Here is a 16,523-nt window from a genome sequence, read left to right as displayed (position 1 = left end):
CTTTGAGATTCACGCTCTGCTCTGTGTCTCAGTGTCTCAGTGTGTTGTGTTGCTTTTATGTACAAACAGACCTTTAACATCATGCACATGTTAAACTCACTGTTCTTCAGGAAATGTCATTTTTACAGCGACAGACCAAATACTACAACAACCCGTTATCACTGTTTACACGTGAAGACTCTGTCTCAGGATTCACTGACAGTTTGTTCTTCAGCATCTGATACTGGCATCATTTTGATAAGTCACTGTTCATATCACAACTCTTTTTTCACCAGAGATTTATTTTTCTTTTGTATGTTTAATCGGATGTTTTTATTCTGTGTTATGTCCATAAAGATCTGGTAACTCAGTTAACATGATCAGCAAATACCTGTTCCTCTTCCAGCTCTTTTTTTAATGTCTGGTAGTGTCTCTGTGATTGTTTAAGGATTTTATCAGTATGAATTTTATACGTAAATGTAATAAATATTTTATTAGTTGATGTGGGGCTTTAATATCACCTCCAATAGGCCTAATAAAGAACATTTACAAGATAATCACTTTCACTCTTTTTAATGTCTGTCTGCGTGTAATCCAGTGTCTGTGTCTTATTACACATTGTTTAATAAAAACATAATGAAACCTGTTCCACATATCCAGTTAAATAAACTTCCATGTAATCATCTTTAGGTGTCTCAGCTCTTCTTCTCTAATTATGTAGAGCCAATCAGACAATGTTTATTGTGTGTTTTTTTTTTTTTTTTTGGTAACTTGGTAAAATAAGGTGAAGATTTTCAACCAGTTCAAACCTAACAAATGTAGTTTTTAGGGGCTGTTTAGGCCCTGGTTCCCCCGACTCCACCTCGCTGTTGACTAACGAATCCCACAAGGGGGAGCTCTGCTTCATTAAATAGGATTGATCTGAAGGCATGTTTACTTACCTCATGAGATGTGGGAAATGTAGGAATGAGACAGAGATTGTGATAAAGGTCAAATTATCACTAACTTCTCTCTTTGATCTGACGTCAGTGTAAAAGATGAATTAATCACAGACCATGGTACCATGTTGGAGTGTCTTCAATACCCAATACACAGTATAGGTGTAAACCACATCAATCAAAACTAATTAGAGCAGCCATAAACTACAAATACAGTTTATTTATGCTGCTTTTACATTGATAAAACCAAACTTTTTAAAACAACATTTTTGTTGAAATTCCAAGTGGACTATAAATCAGACCATATACATCAACATACAAATGTATATCCCCTAATACAGGAAAGTATATTTGTCACACATGCAAATAAAATAAAAGGAACAATGACTACCACAACAACAATAATTCGATAATAAAGTAACCAAAAGAAGTAGGCGAAAACATTTATTAGATTTAAAGAAAATTATGTGATATAGCAAACAACAAAAGATAACAGATTTTATATCCTTTTTCATCAGTAGCTAATAACTAGCCTACATGGTAGTTTGCCGGGAAGGACATTTAAAAAAAAAAAAGAAAAAAAAAAAAAAAAGTTCCAAACACAAACTCTGTATTTCTCTTTGTCTTCAATAATATCGGAAACAGACGCCAACCAAGTAATAGCCGAAATTTTCCGAGCAGCACTTGAAGGCAGCAGGGGGACGGTGCGCTTCAGCAGCAGGGAGGGAGGGAGGGAGGGGCTCCGCCGCTGCCCACATGTGTTCAATTTGTTTATAACGCGCGGACGCCTCAGGTGAACCGACAGCGACCTGTCCGACTAGAGCCGCCGCACCGCCTCCAGAAACACAGCTAGAGCCAGGACCAGGACCAGGACCAGAACCAGGACCAGGACCAGAACCAGAACCAGGACCAGGACCAGGACCACAACCTGCTCCTGCTGCTGAAGTGGAATAAGCCCCAGAGACCCGCAGCCGGACACGGACCAGAGCTCGGTGAGTTTGACAGCGAGATGTGTGTGGATGCTGGAGGGAGGACGAGCCTCCTCGGTTGTTACTGATGGTCCGTGTTTAAGTGAAGCATCTCCAGGACTCAGTCTGGAGACTTCAAGCTCAGTTTGGAGGGAACATGTCAAACCTTTACTTTAACTTAGCTGCTGATTGTTGGTGAATTAGTTCCAGCAGATTTCCAGGAGTCCTTGAGGGGGTTAGGTGTGCTGATGTTATTTGATGATAAGGCTATTAATGAGTTTCCATGAGTTTTTAAAGACATTTTTATTGTTTTTTGAGGAGGTATATGTAGAGGTTCGGGTGGTCTTGAGGAGTTTCCAGGAGTTGGGACGCTCCAGGAGACATTTCCTGGTGATCTGGCCAAACTTTTGAGGTTCACTGAGAAGGGTTTAGGAGTCCTTTGAGGAGTTGTGGTGGTTACTGGGGATTGTCCAGTTAAAGTTTAGGTAGGTCACTGACTGTGGACGACAGTCCAGGAGACGTTTCCTGGTGTTCCTGCCAAAAATCTGAGGGATCATTGAGAAGGTTTAAGAGTCTGATGTGATTAAGAGGAGGAAGTGCTTTACTTAATGACTGCAGGAGGGATTCATGATTAAACTGTAGGAGTCAGATGAGCAGACGGAGGACAGAGACATCACCTGGACACAAATACCTGCTGCTGCTGCCGCTGCTGCTGAGGGTGGCGAAGACAAAAGATCTGAGGGATCAGACAGTACAGTGTGTCTCTGTCTCAGTCTGTGTTTGTCAGTGTCTCTGCTGTGAGTAAACCTCCCCCAATTGTCCCGGCCTTTCCTGTTATGGAGTTCAACCCCCTCCTCTGCCGTACAGTCTGTGTGTGGGACTGTCGTTTCCTGCCCTGTGTGTGTGTGTGTGTGTGTGGATTGTTGTTTTCCTGGTTGTATTGTGTCATTGTGTGTCCTCTCCTGCTGTAGTGATGATAAAGCAGTGACGCTGGTGCACAGCCACCTGTGGGATGTGTGTGTGTGTAGCCTGCCCTACAGTTTTGAAGTGTAGGCCTACTTCTGCTTGAATTTTATGCAACTGTCTACCTTTTATTTTCCTACAAAAAAGTGAACCATCTCCTCTATTTTCAGTGTAAATCAACTTCAACTCTACCTCAGCCTGTGGTGCAGGAATCTGTGTTGCTCATCACAGTTTACAGAAACCAGTTAAAACCAGTGTACAAGTTCACTTGTCACTCACTGCTTTGCAGAATAACGTTTATCCAATCAGTTATAGGCAGAAGAAAATATTTGTATTGGGTCAAACATCGGCTCCAATTCAACCTCAACAAAACTGCTGCCCTCATCCAGTGATGAGCTGTATTATAATAAATAGTTTACTAATAAAATCTCATCATTAATGGAGCCCAAGTTCATTCATAAGCACATTCAGCTGATAACTAACTTTATTTATTTATTTTTACTTAAAATTTGGATTTTGAGCACAGGAGGACTTTAGGTTGTGACTGGGTCAGGGGTCAGAGGTCAGGATTGGGGTTGGGACGGGTCAGAATATGCGGTTTGAGGCTCTGATCTGGAGCAGTGATCAGAGCTTCTCCTGTTTTATCTCCGGTGTGTCAGAAAAAAGCACAGAAACATTCAGGAGATCTTTACCGCTGATGTCTGTCTCTCTCCGTCTGGTCTCTGACCTTCATCACATCCTGCAGCTTCAGGTCGTGAAGCTGCTGAGAGCTGACCTGAGTCTATTGAAGCTGCTTGACTGGCTCTCAGTCAAGCAAGGAGAGGTTAGGAGGAGGTGGGCGGGAGGTGAGGAGCTCAGGTCCTGGCAGTTCGACCCGCAGCAGAGACACAGACGTCACCCAGCAGTCGGCTGTTTGTCTTTCTGCTGGTGTTTTTAGAGCTAAAGCAAGTGGAGTGTCACGTCACTGCAGGGCCAGGATCAACAGAGAGTCAGATAGAGGTTCTTATCTGACGGCTGGAGTGAAGTTCAAAGCCGCAGCACTCTCACTCTTTGCTGAAGTGAAGCAACAGAGTTAAGACAGAGCGGATGGATGGATGGATGGATGGATGGATGGATGGATGGATGGATGGGCGTTTTCAGTCTGAATGTGAAGGAAATACCTTACATGGCCTGGTTCTTTTGGCAGCCTCTTCTTATTCAGTCAGTGCAGTAGAAGCGGTTTAGACGTTACCAGGAGCAGCAGCTCTCCTCCTGTTTCTCTCCTCCTCACTTTGAGCTGAAACTGAAAATTAAGCAGAGATGCCTCTTCTTTATCTGCTACTTCTTCTGCTCCTCCCTCTCCTCCTCGTTTTCCTTCTTTTCTTCACTTCATCCCAAGTTCACCCCTGTTTGTCTCCTGCTTGTTGAGTTTGTATAAACTCTGAACCCTTGGACATCACAGGTTGCCTGCTGTGTGTTACCTGTGTCGGGGTTCAGTAGCGGTTCAGGCTGTGAGCCGACACATGTTGTCAATAGAGAATGGAGATGATGGGACTGAACATGTGACCTGTCGGTCAGAGATGTATCGTATTGTGCAACGTGTTTCTTGTGAGCAGATTAGGTGTTTTCTATCCTCCCTTGTTGAGCTGCTTCTCGTGCCTCGTGTCTCTTCTGAGGCTTCACTCTGATTTTACATCTGTCTGAACCTCGGTCTGTTTTTCATTCTCACCACATCTCGGTCGGTTTCACTCTCTGGCAGCCGTCCAGCCGGGATGTTCTCCTGAAACACGATCACACTCATCAGCATAGAGACGCACAGAGCACTTTACTAGGAAGACCATACTCGCTGTGGGCGGCTCCTCACTTTGCTCTCAGCTCTTCATGTCATCGATCCTCAACATGAGGAAACTTTCCTCTGAGACTCGATGCATCACATCGTGTCTGCAGATTCTCCAGCTGCACGTTCAAGCTGTCAATCGCAGGTTACCACATGTCAGGTCAGTGTGTCCGTTCTCCTCTGACCTCTCTCAGTTTGAACTAAATCAGCTCATTATAATCAGTTGTCATGTGTTTTGAAAACACAGTTACAATGATTCAATGGCATTAAATTATCATATATTTATAATTAGGGCTGTCACTTGATTCAAATTTTTAATCACACATTTTTTTATTTGTTCCATGTGTTTCTTAAACAGATATTTTCAAGTGTCACTGCTTTAAGCAAATGTAACGTTGCAGTATGGGAATCTAAAAAGCCCTTAAAGGCCTCACTGCACAAAAAAATGTATTGGATGTGAAGGATTCACCTGTTGGGTTCTTTGTTGCCTTTGTTGCCCAGGAAAATATGGTAAGACATATTAGAAGAAGACTTTGAAACGGCACAGTTTCTGAAGGATGTGAGCTCTGAACAGGGACACATTTGTTACTCCATTCAAGGACATTTTTAATTAAAAAAAAAAAATTCATATTGTAATCCTATTGATTTTTATTATGGATCACAGTTTGTTCTGTGAGCGAATAAAAATCGCATTTACTGCAGTGATTTTTCACTGACATTCATTACCTGGCCCTGCCGTAAGCTAACCCGCTGGGGGACATAAAAACTTTACAGTGACTCTGTTAACACTGTGACTGTTAACACCGTTCACACTGGTGGAGAGTCTCACTGTGTCTGTGTCCCGGCTCGGTGACTCCTGCCGGCGCCGGCCCACAGGTCCTAACTCACGTCAGGCGGCAGCAACACAGGGCTGTGATGGGGTGTTTATGAGCAGTGAGGGTCAAAGGTCAAAATAAAAGCTTCATAGAGATTTGTATTCTGTTATCACAGGACTGCAGATATGAATTAGACAGTCTGTCGGGGCCAATTAAAGAACATACACACTCATACACACACACACACCTTGTTTTGTTTGCTGTATTTATGATATTAATGTTGAAACTTAGTCACAGTCTGAGTCAGTTTGACTTACAGTAAATATCACAAATCTATCTCTGGGGGTTTTATAATCTGAACAACAGACAACAGCCTCAGTCTCAGACGCTCGGATCAGACGGGGAAAACTCCCTGAAAATCCCCTTTAAAGAGAAACAAGAACAGAGCAGGGACACGGTGGATTTGTGGAGCAGCTCAGTAGATTTACAGTGTGGACCATGACATTGTAGAGACCTCACTGTAATGTATGAAGATCGTGGTTTTAAAGAGACGTTTTTACTTTACGCTGCAAAGTCTCAGCGTCGTTGTACTGCACGAATCAGTGCAGTTAAATGATCATAACAGTGAATTTATCAAAATGGAGGAAGTTTTTGCATCAACTCGAAGGAGAAATTAGGATTAAATGAACGCCAAAAATGTCCCCTTGAGGCTATTTGAGTATTTATGAGTGCAACACTAATTACACTTTGACTGGAATTCATTAGATTTCAGGTCCTGAACTGAAAACAATACATTCACTTTAACTGATATGATTCGTTACAGTAATTAGTTATTTGTGGTTTCCTAAAATTTCTGTACGCGTACGCACACACACACACACACACACACACACACACACACAGTCCTTTTACATACAGAGTTGTGATATACTGTATGTAATGTGTATCTGACATATGGGAAAGTGAAGATTAATGATGAAATAATATGAGCCCGGCGTTTCGCCCCGATCCAGCTGCGCACACACACACACACACACACACACGCACGCACACACGCACACACACACACACCGACCTAATGCTGCCCAGTCGCTGCTAATGAGTGAATGAATCACATATTCTCTGTTCACTCACAGAAACACAAACTTCCCACTGTGTTTGTTATTCAACAAACCTCAGAGACCAAGTCTGAAATCATGTCTTTATTCGTAGATTTGAGCATTTTCTCACTCTCTGATATCCAGTCATGAGTTTGACAGTATTTTTCTGACGGTGAACTGATTGAGTCAGAATTACAGGATTATCAGGTCCACAGATTTTACACCATTTTGTCTTATGTAAGTCTTGCTAGCAAGCATCTGTGTTCTTTTTCTGTACCGTATAAGTGAGACCAAAGATGAATTTCCTACCTTTGCGGGACAAAAGCTTTTCTAATTTCTAATTTCCAATTTCTCCTCAGTTATTCTCTGCACACATTTGACGATTCATCTCTTCAGTCGGTTACACGTTTACCCCGCAGTCTCCTTCCACCACATGTGTGCATGCACATATATCTATATATATACATAATATACAGTATGTGTGGTTTTTGGTCACAGCTTTAGGCTCACGACCAAACTGAGTGTTGGAATGGAAATCAAGAGTCTCACCATCATCAGACCATCTGATCCTGACCAGGAAACAAGAGCCTGAGAACTTGAGCCTTTTGGCAACAAACCATCATCTTTGGCTGCACTCACATATTTAAATCAGAAATCATGAGGAGAATCTCAACTCAGTGCAACAGCGTCTGGCAAGGTGTATGTTGGCCAATCGAATTATCATGACCAGATAAAGACCCTGATAAAGGCCACGTGATGAGATTCGACCTCTTTTGATTTTTCCTCTCTACATGCACTTTTGAAGTTCGCCAAAAAGCTTTACTTTGTTGTAAATAGAAATAATATAGAAACGATGGTTTAAGCTTTCTGAAGCTCGGAGGCAGCTGCTCCGGTGTCGCCATCTTGCCAGAATCCAAGTCGATGGGAACTGACTCACTGTTGGAGACACACTCTTGTGGTCAGTAGAGGAACTGCAGCTTCTCAGAACTTCACTTAAATTATGAAAACCTGTCTGGAAAGAAACTCAACCTGTGTTTTTTCAGAGGTGAAGATAAAACTTCTCCTATGAAGAAAATGTCACTTCTTGAAAAAAATCATTAAATCATTATCAGAGCTTTCAGATATTTGTTTTTAAAGCCCCCTTTTTACAACTGGATCTGCAGTTTATTTTATGCTGAGAATGTGAACGTGCACAGATGTTCTGTCTCACCGGCGCTCTGCTTGACATTCACTCTCTCCGCAGCCGTTGAGTTGTGCATCGCTCGGCCCTTTGTGGCTCCTCGGGGGAAGTTGAAGGTTAAGTGCTTCGCCCGGTGACGCCACAGAAGTAGCTGATGAGGGAGGGAAGCCGTTCCTCCGTCCGTCGCCCCCGCTCCTCCCCGGCTCCTCAGCCTGTTCAGTCGGGACTGAGGTCCAGCGACCACACAGTAGTTGTCTGGACGACGGGCTGAGGCGTCCACACCCGCCGTCACCTTGTGGTTGTTGAAAGAATGAAGGCAGGTGATGTTTTATGAGTTGCTCTGAGTTTCATCATCCCGTAGTTGCCCGTTCTCGCTGATCCTCGGGTTAACATAACAAAATAAAACACTCAGAGCTGTTATTAAAACATCATATCTGCTGAAACCACAGCTAAACACACACATTTAAAATATGCAGTCACACCACAGAGCACTGATGAAGAGCCCAGAATAACATCCTCTTCATCCTGAATGAAAGGTCCTGTATTATTTAACAGATCCCTTCTTCCTCCTCCTCTTCCTCCTCCGGCCCACAGCCTCCAGCTATGGGAGCTTCTCGTGTTTGGAGAGCTGGACGCAAACACACACTTTGACACACATTTTTGTGTGGTTGAGAAATTCCCCACCTTTTAATGTGTTGGTGTTTTTACCACAGAGGACACAAAACACACCCCTGAAGGAAAGGACACAATGAAAGACACAAAGAGCTAGATGGAGACGCTGCAGCAGCCTGGACTCTCCCACAGGTCCGGGCTGGGCTCAGTGTGTGTGTGTGTATGTGTGTGTGTGTGCGTCTGTACAGTCAGTGTGTCTCTTTTGTGTTTAATATACTTACTGAAGGTTGGGAAAGCTCTAAGTGTGTGTTCCTGTTTGTTGGTCCCATCATTTATGAGTGTGTGTTGCGTTGAAGTAGTTTCAAGCTTGGGACAGTCATGGCCATGGAAGTTGGTGTGTTCAAGTGTGTGTGTGTGTGTCTACCAGGCGACGTTCATTTGTTTGCTGAACAACTCTATTGTGGTTTATAATCGTTAGGATGCTCTGTGAGTGTTTTGTTGTTTTTCCTTCCTCCTCTGCTGTTTCCTGTGTGTGTGTGTGTTTGTGTGTGTGTTTGTGAGAGTTTTGAGAGAGAAAGAGAGAGAGAGACACACGTGAAAAAAGACACAGAACAAGAAAGAAAAGTCAAAAGGTTCTAATGTCTGAATCTGTAGTGAATAAAGTAATAGTGAAATGATACAAAGGAACGACCTCATTATCAAGTTGAATATTACGTTTCCATACAACTAAACTGAAGTGATGGTGCCACTGGATTTAGCCTATTTATCTAGGATAAACAACAGCAGCAGGAGTCAGGAGGAGGAGGTGCGGTGGGTGGAGGGTGTATGAAGCTCATGACCACCACAGACCACAAGCTGAATCATAAAAACTGATAAAGTTAAGACAGGAAGCTTTGCAACAGAGGATTTTCCCTAATTTGCAAATTACTGGCTTCACGAAGGAAACCCAAAACACTAATCTGTTGCCAAGCAACCAATGCTACTTTTCTCATCACTTATTGTAATGTATTCTCATTGTAACGTACAAAAGTGGAACAAAAGCACTATTACAAATAATTTCAATATGGAGTTGATGTGTCGCTGACATCCGTTGAAAAAGGAGATAAAAGAAGAAAAGAGAGTTAAAATGATTTGTGTATCTACTAACAAAGGTTTCATCATCAAACCACAACAAATCGGTTGTTTCTTGGTTTAGATTTTCGGACGTGAGGAAGCTCATGTGTTACACTTATCCATCTTAACTCAGAAACACTGACGTAGGAATTTGGATCCTAACCTTAATTACAATGGTAACCAATCAGATAAGATTAGGTGCTGTAGCCTAATAATAATACAAGTGCAGGTCCACACCCAGAGTCCCAAATGGTCCTGTGTGGATCGGGTTAGAGAAACTGTGGTGGTTAGATATCTATGAGTCACAGTTGGTTCTGTTTAACATGTAGATGATATGTTTTTCTTATAGTATAACCCACTAACATGTCCTCTGTGTGTATTTGCGAATGGCCGTGTATGTGTGTGTCCTTTGTGGCATTAAAAACCATTAAGAACACATCAGTGAGTCAGACTTCTGTATGTGCAATAGTTCTTTTTTTTGGTATGGTCTCACACACACTCCCCCGCGCACCAAATCCACTATAGTAAATATTCCCATGAAGCAGCATTTTCTCCGCAGTAGGAACCAGTGGGTTTGGAGCTGAGAGTAAACACACAGGGCGATGATGTCAGACATTACTGACACAGTTAAATAGACAATAAGAAACTGTGCAATTACTTCACAAGCTCATGAGAATAAGAACTTTAATTTTACAACATGAATTTTGCACGTAGCAAGACCCTGAGGCTGTGACTTCTCCCAGCAGAGCAGGTAGCAGTCACTTCCACATCCACAGCATCGTCAGTTTTCACTGTGCTGTTTATTGTTATATCTTCTCAGTGTTGCTCTGAGCCAGCGTGGTGATGTATTAACTGTCAAAATGTTTCTGCTTGGAGCCGAGATCAAACTTTATTTTCTAACAGTTTTGCTTCCAAGTGAAATACAGTGAGTTTGACGGAGGAACAAAGAGCATGAGAAGTGTAAACACACACACAGTGACTGACAGACTGACGGACGGAGAGCGGACCACACACAAACAGGCTGACATCAGTGTCTCTGTCCCACAGGACGTGACAGCTGAGCAGCGCACCGGGTCACTGCAGAGGATGTGCCGCCTCAGACCGAGGGTCAGGACTAGCGTGGGTCACGGGCCTCGCTCTAGTGTGGGGGTGGGAATGAGCGGGGGCTGCATGACAACACTGAAATGACACGTTCAGTATGAGAAAAATGTTGTGGCCTGTTTGGAAAACAAAGGAAGTATGGTATATTTTCGAACATCCCAAAAATTCCTCAACGCTTTTGGCCAAATGCTGACACTAGACCGCTGACATGTTTACAATGACACGTCGAACATGCTGATGTTTAGCAGGTGTGGCATTCAACACCAGGTACAACTGAGGGTCAACCAGTTTGGATCCATGAGAAGAAAAAACATTTCAGTGTAATTTTACACCTCCTCTCTCAGGAGCTCTAACAACATCAGGTCAGTGTCGGACAATCAGAAGAGAGGAGGCCCTGAGCCTCGGTGACAGGTTCGTTGTGACATCTCAGAGTCACAGAAGTCCTGATGGCTGGTTTGAAGACTCAGTCTCTGAATACAGGCCCTGTAGATTTCTCTGTGGGCTGAGGCTTTATACTTTCACAGTATTGATACAGAGCTAAGACTTGCTTCATAATTAAATAAAACATCTGGACCTTTATACTAAATGGAGCTTTAATGTAAATGTATAACACATAATTCATAATTTCACTTCAAACAGAAGCAGTAACATTTTAAACATGAAACATGAGCTGTGAAACTTCCTAAATGATTTTCTCCTTTATTAAAAAAAACGAAACAAAAAACACATGAGCGCCTTTTGGTTGTTCTGTTCACCAAACTTGAATCTCACGTCATATCAACATTTTTGAGTCTAGACATGAGTTCATATGTGTAAATAGTCTTTTGACAGATTACTGGACAGTCACAGGGGATCACGGTTAGACTGGAGTCTCACAGTGTTCACAAATATCCATCTAGATGTTTGTTTTGACCTTTAATTGCTGATTGGTTCCAACGGCAACCAGTGACGGAAATCACAGGTGGAGCATGAAGAAGTATGTTAGAGTTCTTCCTAATGTACAGACGTAACCCAACACTGTTAATAGCCGAGATATATTATCAGATGAGTGAGATAAGACACTTCTGTTATGACTGTGATAACAGTGGAGGATGAATGTATCTGACGCTATTGTGATTTTAATGTAGTTGAGCTGAAACCTATCAGTGTTTATTAAGGAGGCTTGGTGCTGCCAAACTAAACAGACTGATAACCACCAGGTGTTATTATTCATTCTCCAAGGGATTTGTTCACTTCTTATTTATTTTCTGTTACTGTCTTATTAAAGAGTAACTAAGGTGGATTATTCCTGTGGTACATTTTTACATTCACTAAAAATCTCCGGAGTATATGAGTTGTGACTATGAGTGAGAACGCAGATCGTGATTTATTCATCTGGTGTCTGACATGATGATGTCAGCTGTGTGAACCGTGTCCTTGCTGTGTCACAACTTCTATTGTTATTGTGTGATTGGATTAGTTGTGTGTTGAATGAAACATGAATGTACATGTTCCTAAATGCTACTGCTGACATCTACATTGTTACTTTCTATTAAGTACATCTCTCAACTCTTATCTTGACCTGCACCAAACTACAAACTCAGATTTCAACCAAACAAAAATATGTGCAAACATCTAAAGATCCAAAAACTTTATGAAAAAGTTGACAAAAATATTGAAGAATAAAAAGAAATGTTGCAAAGTGATAAAAAAAAAAGTTTCCTGCATCTAATCGGATCAGCACCGAAACTTAATACACATCTCATTGACGGTTGAAACCCCATCGTCCTCACCACCCAGTTTGGTTCAGTAGTTTTGTGTCAACAAACACTCGAACATGCTTCATCACCGTGACGACTGCAGAGTAGACACAATACTGATACAGTGTTGATGCAAATTTCACCAAGTAAAAATCATGTTCTGTCACCCCCTGTTGCGGTAGCAACACGCGCACGTCTTCACCATCACACACCAACTGTGTCAGTTCGTAGCCTTGTTTTAAAATAACTCCTCGTCTATCTTTGCTCTCATTGTGTTGGAAAAAGAACAAAAGACACACACACACACACACACACACACACACACACACACACACACACACACACACACACACACACACACACACACACACACACACACACACAGAACATCTGTTTGTATAACTGTATAAGCTGGCACACAAACTGCGGCCCCCTCCCCAACAGAAGCACTATCAGCCTCTATTGTATTGTTGTGTTTGTGCAGCCTACTAATTAATATCCTCTTATCAGCAGTGAGGCAACAATAAAGTATTTCTGCCAGGCCAAACACTTCCTTCCCCTCTGTAACCATCTGAGTAAAACTGGGAGCTGGCGCCAAGCGACCCCAACACGACACATAGCACGCACACACACACACATTTATTACAGTTGTTGGCCGCAGTCACTGTCTCTTGAGTTTCTTGAAGTTTTTGTTAACGTGCACAGATTTCTCTTCTGTTGGTTTGAGGTAAACAAGTCACATTAGGAGAGTGTTAACTTATATAGGATGCATCATGCGAAACTGTAACAACCTGATCGCCAGCTTTTGCTCGGTTTAGTTCATGAATCTGACCCCGTAGTATAGTGAACACTACTGTACAACCTGCTGCACACATCATGTCTATATTTTTTAAAATATAAACATAGCTGTATATTCATAAACACCAATGCTCACAATTATTACATTTACCAACTCAATGTGTTGCCTGGTCTGGTACCTGACATGTGATGTGACATTTTGCCATCCAGGTTGTTAGATAAATCCAACCTATACTTGTGCCACATGCTTGTTTTCTGTCAGATACTATAGTATCACACAGAAGATGTTCCAGCTGTCAGGAGATACCAAGATAACAGCCAGAATCTGCCCAGATGTGGAAGTATATGGGCCGGACACAGGCATCTCTGTTGGGCCAGAAATTTCATGTCTCTGGTTGGACAATGACCTGAGATGATTTTGTAACGCTGTAACTCGTTTGGAGCCGATTTTGGTCCAGGATGAAACTTTTACTGTTATGTGGAAATGCTTCACAGTTACTGAGAGTGGACTTTTCCCTGAAGTCAGCGACACTGAGTCCAGTTTTAGTTATATACATTAAAGGGATAGTTCACCCAAAATTCAATTTCTCCTTCTCGGAGTTACGGGGGGGTCCGTGCAGCAGTATTTGTCCACTTGTTCACTTTTCTTCGTCCAAAAAGACACACCAAAAAACATCCAAATACCTCCATAGTGCTCGTCTGTAATGTCCCTCTTGTATTGAAGCCCCAACATGAGAAATTGTTCCGAGAAAAATTAAATAAGTCTATATTTTAAGCTTGTTTGTAGCGGAAGCTCCCAGTGTCTCAGTTCACTGCTCTTCCTGTGTCAGTGCAACGACCGGTGGAACAATTTCTCATGTTGGGGCTTCAATACCAGAGGGACATTACAGACGAGCAGTATGGAGGTATTTGGATGTTTTTTGGTGTGTCTTTTTGGACAAAGGAAAGTGAGCCCCATTCACAACCATTATATGGACAAATACTGCTACGCGGACCCCCCTCGTAACTCCAAGAAGGCACCGAGGACTCTGAGAATTCTCCCAGCCCTTAGTCGACATGAGGGTGAGTAGATAATGAGTGAAATTTGAATTTTGGGTGAACTATCCCTTTAATAATACACAATAATCTTTGTATATTCATACTGGATTTGATCATTCCTTAAAAGGCAAGGGCACGACACAATAACTCCACTCACCCACCCCCAAACAGAAATCTGTGATTCTGTAATTTGGGTCTGATCATGGTCTGGCCTCGCTGTGGTGGAAGTTGATCCAGGCTGAAAACACGCTCTATAGTGAATTCTTTGTGTGAACGTAGCCTGTAGTCACTTTTTGAAGCTGCCTGTTGCCAACTTCCAGCTGTGAGACAGATGTGTTTAATTTACAGTATCTCTGAGTGCCAGGGTGAAGCTTGCCCAAAATAAAACCAACAACCAGCCCCCTCCAACATATCTGATCAACAGGACACGTAGTTCCTGTGATATGAGGCGCTAACCTTTCTCTCTGTGCATGTGTTTGTATTCCAACTGAAGAAGCATTCAGAAGAAAGGAGGTCAGACAGCTGCACACACACACACACACACGTTGCTCTATATGGTACAGCGTATACACACAAACACAGATACTCATTGCCCATGTTGTACTGTAGTCGTGTCCCTGATTCTCCTGCACAGTGTCCATCACTGTCTGCTGTGTGCCGCCTCTGTTTTGTCTGTACAAGTCGGAAAAAAACAACAGGTTGGGAACCAAACACACACACACAGACACACACACAGAGCATAAACACTTTACGTCTTAACACGCACACACATATGAAAATGAAAGGCTTTGTTTGTCTTCGTGTCCTCTGGGGAAACGTTTATTTGACTTTCTGCAGGACAATGTAGTTGACACAGAGGACTTTATTTTAGATTCTATTGTTTCTACTTCAGCAGCCGGAGCAGGAGGAGGAGGAGGACAATAAAGCATATTCTGATTCTAATCACAAAGAGACGGAGAAGAAAAGTCCATCCATTCCTCTGCTCCAGCTGTTTGTGTTTCTTCACACCAGCCTGAACATCTGCATCTGCTGCTAGTTAGCATTAGCACATTCTGGCAGGAACATCACATGACATCTGAATCAGAAGTTGTGTTATTCCCACTGCTTTGACGTCACTCTGTTCATATGGAGCATTTGTTTGTTAAGGTTTTTGGACTCTTTAATGAACACATGAGGATGGGGAGGTATTCGAGCTGGGAGCTCTGATCCACCTTCATCTTAGCTCCGTGTGTCTTTAACCTTCCTCATCGTCACTCTGCCTTTAAACCGCAGACTCTCTTTCTGACCCGTGAAGTGAATAGTTACAATTAATGACCACAGACCACAAACAACTACCGACAGCTCTGAAGAAAGTGACTCCAGGTCAGGATGCATCTCTGAGATACACTTTGTTGTTCTGGAGCCACACCTGTTAAGAATTAGCTGTCTCTGTTGTGGAAATGGTTGCCATTAAACACACACTGACACGCACACACAGTCTGAGCCTTGTCCCTATCCGCCTCAACTTCTAATGTACAAGTCATACTAACACCCAATACATGCACTAAAACATATGTCCACTTTAAAACATACACACGTAACACACATTAATGTGACCTAATGAAGACTGAGATGAATGTGAGCAATCTCAATTTCCAGATCTCCATTGCACAAAGAAACTAGTCTTTTGCAATGAGCCACAAATGGAGACAATGCATAACCATAATACCCTTTAATTTGCAGTAATCTTTGTGTCTCACAAACACAAAAACACACTGGCACACAGGCACACACAGCACCTCGGGGTTGTAACGTCTAAGCAGAGTTATCTGGAAATGTTTTGGTTAATGCAGAGGAAGAACATTATAATGAGAGCTCGCCTGTAGCTCAAGTGGTTTCATTCTCCACTTTGAAAACAGGAACAAATAAATGGTTTGAGGATGAATGACTGACTGTTGACTGAAGTTTTAAATCCCTACATTTTATTTATGCCTTGGCAAGAGGGTAGAAGTCCTGCTCCTGAAACAGGTTTATAATAATAGAGTAAACATTGGATACCGTCCTGTGGAGTTGAGACAGTTTTTGAGGACAAATTGTTTTCACTTCATCCGAAGTCCCAGAAATGCTGCGTCAGGTCATGAGCTGGAACTGTGTGTGTGTATGTGTGTGTACGCAGATCTCAAGTCTTAGATCAATGAGATGTTTTACTTCTGGAGCCTCAGTAAACTAAACCTCCCTGTTGTCGGTTTTCTCCTGTGTTTTATTTTGAAGTGTTGATTCATGAGAAGATATAAAACCATGTCAGTGTAGTTCTCACTCTCCTCTCTCAGCTTTTCTTTTGAGCTCTGTTAACATCAGGAGGAGAGAGGAGGCCATGAGCCTCT

At 42.4% G+C, this 16,523-nt stretch overlaps 1 protein-coding gene across 1 annotated transcript in view; it reads left to right on the top strand.

The window, feature by feature from the left end:
• The first annotated feature begins 1,705 nt into the window (after positions 1–1,705).
• LOC310985964 (semaphorin-3D) overlaps positions 1,706–16,523 on the top strand; it is an 81,263-nt gene continuing 66,445 nt past the window's right edge. The window contains exon 1 of the mRNA XM_083971648.1: positions 1,706–1,909. The gene's annotated coding sequence lies outside the window, so the exon portion shown is untranslated. The remainder of the gene's footprint in view (positions 1,910–16,523) is intronic.

The sequence above is a fragment of the Trachurus trachurus genome (genome assembly GCF_905171665.1).
Source record: "Trachurus trachurus genome assembly, chromosome: 5".
Taxonomy (NCBI): domain Eukaryota; kingdom Metazoa; phylum Chordata; class Actinopteri; order Carangiformes; family Carangidae; genus Trachurus; species Trachurus trachurus.
Note: the sequence above shows the minus strand (reverse complement) of the source record. Positions and strands in the feature narration are given on the sequence as shown.